This window comes from Lathyrus oleraceus, chromosome 6 (genome assembly GCF_024323335.1).
Source record: "Lathyrus oleraceus cultivar Zhongwan6 chromosome 6, CAAS_Psat_ZW6_1.0, whole genome shotgun sequence".
Lineage (NCBI taxonomy): Eukaryota > Viridiplantae > Streptophyta > Magnoliopsida > Fabales > Fabaceae > Lathyrus > Lathyrus oleraceus.
Genome location: NC_066584.1, coordinates 202,144,492 through 202,152,670, shown reverse-complemented (window position 1 = coordinate 202,152,670; position 8,179 = coordinate 202,144,492).

The following is an 8,179-nucleotide window of genomic DNA, read 5'->3' as shown; positions in this document are numbered from 1 at the left end:
TATTTTGTATTTTGATTTCTAAAATTGTACTCAGTGTAATCCTTCCAATTATATAAATAAAATAGATTTTATGGTCAGTCAAATTATGCAATTGTTATTATTTATATATTTGCAAATGAAATAGTAAGTTCCTTGAACATTAAAACAATAAAAATATTGCATTTCATGCATCATTTGCATAACAGGTTTCTCTTTCACCAGATGTCTTATTGGTTCTTCTTCTGTGCTTCAGCCAAACTGACTCATTGAAACAATACCTGTGCCAATCATTCAAGAACCATGGAACATCTAGAGCAAGAGAACAGAGAATTGAAGGACGAGATTGCCCGCCTGACTGCCATGATGGAGTCAGTTCTAGCTGCTCATAGTCAATCGTCTCCAACGCCTACAACTCCTCCTCCTCAGAGGACTGTCATTTTAGAGGTTGCTACCTCTACCATTCCTGCTACTGCTGCTCACTTTGTGCCTACCATGCCTGCCAGATACCCGTGAGGAATGCTACCTAACTTTGTGCCCGAGGGTTTCGCGCATACTTTTGCTTCCATGACAGCATCTAGCACGATCATGTCTGTTCCATCACCGGTTGTTCACACGCTGCCTCGTGTTGAGGACAACATCTATCATTCCGAGCCGTCTGAGGGTCCGAATGTTCATGAAAATATGGATGAAATGAAAGACCAATTCCTTGAGTTGCGAAAGGAGTTGAAGACCCTGAGGGGAAAATATTTGTTCGGTAAGAGTGCTGCGGAACTTTGCTTAGTTCCTAATGTGAAAATCCCGATGAAGTTCAAAGTCCCTGACTTTGAAAAGTATAAGGGGAATACTTGTCCGCTCAATCATCTTGTCATGTATGCTAGAAAGATATTAACATAGACTGATAATGATCAATTACTGATTCATTATTTCCAAGATAGTCTGACTGGTGCCGCTCTGAGGTGGTACATGGGTTTGGATAGTGCAAGTGTGTGCATATTCAATGATTTGGGAGAGGCTTTCATGAAGCAATACAAATATAATGTGGATATGACGCCAGATAGGGACCAGTTGAGGTCAATGTTTCAGAAGGACAAAGAGACATTTAAGGAGTATGCTCAGCAATGGAGAGAGCTTGCCGCTCAGATTACCCCTCCTTTGGAAGAAAAGGAGATGACCAAGATTTTTCTCAAGACCCTAGGCTCATTTTACTATGAGCGCATGATTGCCAGTGCCCCCAGTAATTTTACCGAAATGGTAAATATGGGGATGAGGTTAGAAAAAGGTGTCCGAGAGGGACAGTTGTCTAAAGAGGAGGTTTCGTCTAGCAAGAAGTATGGTAGTGGGTTTGCCATAATGAAATAGAATGAGACCAATGCAGTATCTGTTCGGAGGCAGAGAAGGCCTCATGTTAGAAGGAATCCATATCCCGTCAACACCACCATCAAGTATCATCTGTCATTCCAGTATTTTCTAACAATCAATCATCACCAATTCAACAACAACGTCAACAACACCCACCACAATGAACAAACACATACAACAACAACAATACCAACAATCATCAACAACAACAAAACTTTGAGAGGAATAAAGTCTCTTTCAACCCGATTCCTATGTCTTATGCTGAACTGTATCCATCATTGGTTCTCAAGAACCTTTTGCAACCAATAAATCCTCCACAGATTCCTGAACCACTTCCATGGTGGTACAAGCCAGAGCTTCACCGTGCCTTTCACCAAGGGGCTCCTGGACATGATATCGAGAATTGCTACCCCCTGAAGTATGAAGTCCAAAAGCTGGTAAAGAGTGGAATGGTGTCCTTTGAGGAATGTGCGCCTAATGTCAAAGCTAATCCACTACCAGCTCATGGTAACCCTTCTGTCAACATGGTAGATGGCTGTCCTGGGGAGTTCAAGGTATTTGATGTCCGCTTCATTAGAAGGTCCTTGGTGACGATGCACAAGGATATTTGTTTGGCGAGTAATTGTGAGCATGACCATGATGGTTGTGCAATCTGTAGTGTCAATCCCCGAGGTTGTGTGGTTGTGAAGAGGGACATCCAGAGGTTGATGGATGAGGGTATGATTCAGATTCTCCAGTCCCATCATGTGGATAATGATATGAATGTTATAGTTCCGGTATTTGAGACTCTGGAGAGGGTAATAGTCCAGTTCGACAACAGCAACAGTAACAATGTCAGTAATAGATCGGTATCACCGTTGGTAATACGGTTAGCGGGTCCAGTCTCGTATGCATCCGATAAAGCTGTTCCGTACCAGTATAATGCTACCAGGTTAGAGAATGGTCAAGAGGTTCCTTTGCCTACGACTCGTTCTATTGTGAGTATTGTTGATGTTACGAAGGTGACCCGTAGCAGTGGTGTTTTTGGGCCGGTGTTCCCAAAGAGTGTAGAAGATGTATCTGCTAGTAAGAGTATTGAAGTGTCTGCAGTTGATCCAACTAGCACTCTAAAGTGTCAGTCTGGTGAATCCAGCGGTTTGAAGCCTAATGATGATGATGAGGTACTTCGGTTTATTAAGAAGAGTGAGTTCAACATGGTGGAGCAGCTGCTCTAAACTCCTTCCAAGATTTCAGTGTTGTCTCTGCTTATAAACTCTGAAATGCACAGAGAAGCATTACAAAAAGTATTAGAACAAGCTTACATAGAGCATGATGTTACGATGGATCAGTTCGATCATATTGTGGCTAACATCACTTCCTGCAATAATCCTAGCTTTTGTGATGAAGTACTCCCCGAGGAGGGCAAAAATCACAACTTGGCTCTACACATTTCAATGAACTGCAAGGAGGATGCTCTGTCAAATGTATTCGTTGACACCGGTTCTTCATTAAATGTACTCCCGAAATCAACCTTGTCAAGATTGTCATATCAAGGAGCTCCGATGAGATATAGTGGTGTGATCGTCAAAGCTTTTAACGGTTCTTGCAAGACGGTGATCGGTGAAGTGGACCTTCATGTGAAGATAGGTCTGAGTGATTTCCAAATTACTTTCCAGGTAATGGATATCCACCCGACCTATAGCTGCTTGTTAGGAAGGCCATGGATACATGAGGCAGGAGCTGTTACTTCAATGCTACATCAGAAACTGAAGTTTGTCAAGAATGGTAAGCTTGTTATTATCGGTGGGGAGAAGGCTTTGTTGGTAAGCCACCTGTCGTCTTTCTCTTATGTAGAAGCTGAGGATGAGATTGGAACTCCTTTCCAAGGTCTATCTATTGCTGAGGAAAAGAGAGTTGGGGCACCTGTGTCCTCATTCAAAGACGCTCAAAAGATTGTTGAAGATGGTATTTCTGACCAGTGGGGATAAATGGTAGAGGTCACCAACAACAAGAGCAGAGCTGGTTTGGATTTCCAACGAGGTTCATCTGAGGTTAGAGCTGAAGATGTGCAACCCAATCCCCATAATGGAGGGTTCATTCATGGTAATGAACAAAACTTAGCTGTTATGATCGAGGGTGATGAAGACGAAGACTGCACCATTTTTGTGACGCATGGTAACGCTTGTGAAAATTGGACTGCTGTTGATGTTCCTATTATTGTGCATCGATCTAAGTAATTGCTTTTATTTGTTTTTGAAAATCCATCTCCTATGCCTAAGAGAGAAGTGAACGTTGTTTAGGCATTTTCAAATTTGATCATCAATAAAATTTAATTCTATTCATCCACATCTATGATGTTTTATTTTTAATGTTTGCTTTTCCGAAAATGGTAATCACAAAAAACATAAATCCACAAATAAAATTTGTCCATCTGCATAATATTTGGTCACCAATTCACTTTTCTAAAATCAAAATATCAAATAATTATGCAGGTTGGTTTCTAAACCCATTGAATACAATGATCCCACTCCTTTGCCAAATTTTGAATTCCATGTGCTTGAGGCTGAGGAAGAAAGTGATGAAGAAGTATCTGATGAACTGTCTCGTCTACTTGAGCACGAGGAAAAAGCCATTCAGCCATTCGAATAGCAGATTGAGCTAGTCAACTTGGGTTTCAAAGATGATGTGAAGGAAGACAAGATTGGGACTCGACTATGCCCGGAGGATAAGAAAGGGTTGATTGATCTACTCCGAGAGTATTCAAATGTGTGTAGACAATACAACTAAATTCAAAGTCTTTTCATTTATGGATGGATTTTCCGAATATAATCAGATCAAGATGGCACCAAAAGATATGTAGAAGACCACGTTCATTACACCCTAAGGAGCATTCTGTTATAGAGTGATGCCTTTCGGTTTAAAGAATGTCGGTGCAACTTACCAAAAGGACAATGACTACTCTTTTTCATGATATAATGCATAAAGAGATCGAAGTCTATGTTGATGATATGATTGGCAAATCCATTGATGAAGAGGAACATGTTGAGCATTTATTGAAGTTATTCCAGCGTTTGAGGAAGTATAAACTCCGCTTGAATCCTAATAGGTGTACTTTTGGTGTTTGTTCTGGTAAGTTGTTGGGCTTTATTGTCAGTGAGAAGGGTATTGAAGTTGATCCTGCCAAGGTCAAAGCAATACAAGAGATGCCTGCGCCCAAAACTGAGAAGCAAGTCAGAGGTTTTCTCAGACGCTTGAATTATATTTCAAGATTCATTTTGCACATGACTGCCACATGTGCTCCTATATTCAAGCTTCTTCGGAAAGATCAGTCTTGTGATTGGACCGAAGACTGCCAGAAAGCTTTTGATAGTATCAAAGAATATCTGCTTGAGCCTCCGATTTTGTCTCCGCCTATGGAAGGAAGACCGTTGATCATGTATTTGACTGTGCTTGAAGAGAGTATGGGTTGTGTTCTTGTTCAACAAGATGAGACTGGAAAGAAAAAATATGCAGTTTACTACCTCAGTAAGAAATTCATAGAATGTGAGACTCGGTATTCTACGCTAGAAAAGACTTGTTGCGCATTGACTTGGGCTACTAAGCGTCTGCGTCAATATATGTTGAATCATACCACTTGGTTGATATCCAAAATGGATCTCATCAACTATATTATTGAGAAGCCTGCTTTAACTAGGAGGATTGCCCATTGGCAAATGTTGTTATCTGAGTATGATATTGAATACTGATCTCAGAAAGCGATCAAAGGTATTGTCTTGGCTGACCATTTGGCTCACCAACCGATTGAAGAGAGCCTTTTCAGGCGGTGCTTTGATTCTTACAACTATGGATGGTGAAGAGTTCACTCATCCTGTGAACGTGGATGCAGTCAAGAAATACTTCTCCTAAAAAGAAAAGAATAGCTCGCTAAGTTGAAAACCTGAAAGGGCGGCTTAGGCAAGAATGAGTGTCTCGATGGATTGAACCCGAAAGGGCAATCTAGGCAAAAATTAGAGACATAAAAACAGAAAAGAATCATCATGATAAATTGAGTACTCCACCTTGGGGCAATTTATGCAAATATTAGGGATCATGGCAAGTAATTGCATCCTGTCGATCTTCAGTTTTGGAAGACATTCTTGAGCAAGTCGGTCAATTCTAATTCATCATATCCAGCCGACGCCAAGAGCACAGTGGACATCAAGAGTTGGTAGAAGGATTATTGATCATTGTATTCAATGTAGCCCCTTTCCATGTAAATTACAAGTTTTCAACTTTTGTAAAGATCTATGGAGTCTTGTCACTTACAGACTACCATTCTATTAAATAAAGTTGAGCTTTTTATCCAATTGTTTCTACTCTTATTTGTTAGTTAGCCAAAAGGATTTAAATTTTTATTATGATCATTTTTGAAATTGAATTTTAAATTAAAACCATATTTTCTTAGATATATAAAAGCAGTAATTTTAAGCAATCAATCTCATTTAAAAAAATATCAACAGCAGTTTGAAAAACGGTAAGCCCTAAGTGAAGAGCATTATTGGTTCTCCCCAAGCAGTTGGCGTGACTCTTTTTTCATCCTCAGCAGCATTTCAGCAGCCTTTTGGCAACCAAGCTTTTGATGACATCCCTAGCTGAGTTTGTTGGTTTCCCCAACCGAGTTTGTTGGCCTCCCTTGTGTTGTAGGTGCGTTATTTCAGCAATTTATATGGTTTCTACATAATTTTGTTTCTCCGCAAGTCGTCAGTGTTGCTCCTTGATTCTGAGAAGCAATTGTGTTATCCTCTGCAGGATTGTCTCCCATTTGATATCTGTTAACCTAAAATTCCCCACAGACTTTGTAGCAGCTTCCTCAGCAGATCCTCTCCTTTCTTCCCCATCCAGGGTCGAGCCTTCGAGATGTTTGATCTTTTCTCCAGCAGTTGCTTCCCTCTTGTGTGAAGTGGTCGAGGGTGGTATCGATGATCCAGATCAGTGAAAGTTGTATCCTTTGTGATCGTTTTGTCAGCATGATCATCATATATACATATACATATTCATAAATTTCATTATTGCGTCATTTCACTTTATGATTCATTATGGCTTTGATCCTCTGCTATGGTGGTACCCTTTCCCCATACAGATTTGGTATATCTATCCTCTTTCAATTGTAGAGTGCCATCCCAATAAGCAGAAAAACTTTAACCTTTCTCTTTTCCCCACTGAGTTATTTCCTCATGGATGATTATTATTTTAGTTTCCTCCCCAATTGATTATCTGGATGGAACCACTCCCCTTGGGTTATATCCTCAGTGGGTTGAGTTCTGTTGATTGACCTTTTCTTTCTAGATCTTACCTAGAGAGAAGCTTTTGATCCCCTGAGAGCCTATCACCCAGTAATTGGTAATACTCTTCTCGTGTTTGTTACTTCTGCCCAATACCCGACAAGAACAACCTTTGTTTCCCCAGCAGATTTGTATCCATGTTTCCCTAGGAAGTATGTCCTTGATATGTTCATCCTAACCGATGACGAGTATTTTCTTCCCCTGCTTTGAGTTTATCCTTGATATGTTCATCTTAACCGGTGACGAATATTCTCTTTTTCGTTTTCTACCCAGTAAAAAGGTAGTTGTAATCCCTATTTTATTCCTCAGAGGGTTAATCCTTGACATGTTCATCCTAACCGATGGCGGGTTTCCTTCTCTTTGCGGTCTTCTGCCCAGTAACCGGTAGTTGTAAATCCTGTTCTTCTCCTCGTTGTAGAGTCTATCCTTGATATGCTCATCCTAACCGATACTGATATTCTCTTTTTGGTATTCTATCCAGTAACTGATAGATATAATTCTTATTTCTCCCCTCTGAGTCTATCCTTGATATGTTCATTCTAACCAATGACGAATATTCTCTTTTCGGTCTTCTATCCAGCATTTAATAGATATAATTCCTATTTTGTCAGGCAGTTTATCCTTGATATGTTCATCTTAATCAATGACAGATATTCTCCCTAGATTCCCCAGGCAAGTCTCTCCTTGATATGTTCATCCTAACCGATGACGATTTTTTTCCTTTGAGTCTATCCTTGATATGTTCACTTTAACCAGTGACGAATATTCTCTCTCTTTGGTTTTCTGACCAGTAGTCGTTAGTTGTAAACCCTATTTTGGCTTTTCCCCGGCAGTTTATTCTTACACAGTAATCGATAATGAATACACCTCCCGGTTGCCTTTAGTGAGTCATCCTTGATATGTTTACCCTAACCAGTAATAGATGTTCTCCCTGTCAGATTTTTGTTGTTCCTTTACCCAACAACAAGTAATGGATAATAGACTTCTGCTCCTCCTGTGTTGAAGATCTTTTCTTCCCCAGTTGAGTTTGAGTGCGGATTTCCTTAGTGAAATCGTTGTTTCCTGCTTGGTTCGAGTATTTCAGCTTTGTCCTGATCTACCCGTTTCCCCTACAGATGTTCCTTTTGTTCCCTGGCTGAGTCCTTCCATTGATTTATTTTCATGGAATCCCTCGAGTCTCCCAATTGTTTTTAAGTCGTAGCCTGGCCTACGCGCAACCTTTTCATCCCCCCAGAGTCTCGGTCTCCCTAGTGATTGTTTCTCACGAAATGCATTATACTCCTGTGGACTTTCAGTCTCTTAGGATTCTTTTCCTTTGTGGCAATATCTCCCTACAAAGATTATTTCAACATAACATTTCATATACATCATGAGGTCTCTTAGTGACCAAAATTTGTCTCTATATGTTGTTATTTAAGCCCATTCTACTGAGTTGATACGAAGATTTTAACCTTCATCTCCTCAATTAGAACGTCCTTAAATAGGGGCAGTTGTAAGACCCCAAATTTGATCCTAAGATCCCTCATGCTTTCTCATCATGT